Genomic DNA, 1,189 nt, shown 5'->3' on the forward strand with positions numbered 1-1,189 from the left:
GGGCAGCTGGGGGTGATCAGGCTGGTGGGGGGGCAGTTGGGGGTGAGCAGGCCGACAGGGGGGCAGTTGGGGGCCAGCAGGCCAGCAGGCAGAGTGGTTAGGAGCGATCAAGCAGGCAGGCAGATGAGCAGTTAGGAGCCAGTGGTCCCAGATTGCGAGGGGGTTGTCCAACTGCCAGTTTAGGCCTGATCCCTGTGGGCCTAAACTAGCAGTCAGACATCCCCCAAGGGGTCCCAGATTGGAGAGGGTGCAGGCTGGGCTGAGGGACACCCCCCCCACACACACACACACATGAATTTCGTGCACCGGGCCACTAGTACTACAATAAAACAAAAATAGATCTGGTCAAAGATAACATTGTTGCACATAATGGAATTCAGGGGTTTGGTTTCTTTGCAAATTCGCTAAACTGTAAGAAAGCCCTTAGCCTATTGTCAGTTATGGACCATTACTCCCTGGAAGCTGGGAAGGATTGATTTCTCTCCTTTAGAGTGCTTTCTGACTAGGCTCATGGACTGTGGAAGTGATATCTTGATTGAACTTTCTCCCATTTAAAAACTCAATACAAAATTCCTGTAAACAGTGTCAGGATGCACTAGATCCAGAATACAGACATTGGGTTCAGTCAGAATGATGCCAGTGCCACTGGGTTGTTACTAGAAGATAGAGGTGACGATGGAGGTGAATCATGGTTGGGCATTCAGCTTTCTTCTTTTAGTGTGTCAGAGGGAAGTATCCTGGTGTGCCAGGTCTTTTAAAGGTATTGTTTAAAAAATAAATAAAATGAAATTTTAAAATACATTGTTTACTGTTAGTGAAATTCTATCAAACACCTGTATTCAGTGACTGAGATGTTGGGCTCCAGATATGTTGACAGTTATAATAATGACACCCTACATTTATATGGCCACTGATTTGTTTCAAAGCCTTTTACTTTCATTATTTAATATGATCCTTATAATCTCTGAGAGGTGATCAGGGAAAATATTATCATTTTCAGTTCATTGATCAGGGAAGTAAGAATGAGAATTGAACTGATGCTCAAAGTCACAATGTTAGGAAGAGGCAGAGCTGGGCTGCAGCTTAGGATCTCTAGCCATCTGCCCAGTGTACCTGGGTGCCAGGTGTGCTCCCCACCCACAGGCTGTTTCACCTCCATCTTTCCATCTGGTACTTCTGTCCACCCAAT

This window comes from Myotis brandtii, unplaced genomic scaffold, assembly GCF_000412655.1.
Source record: "Myotis brandtii unplaced genomic scaffold, ASM41265v1 scaffold398, whole genome shotgun sequence".
Lineage (NCBI taxonomy): Eukaryota > Metazoa > Chordata > Mammalia > Chiroptera > Vespertilionidae > Myotis > Myotis brandtii.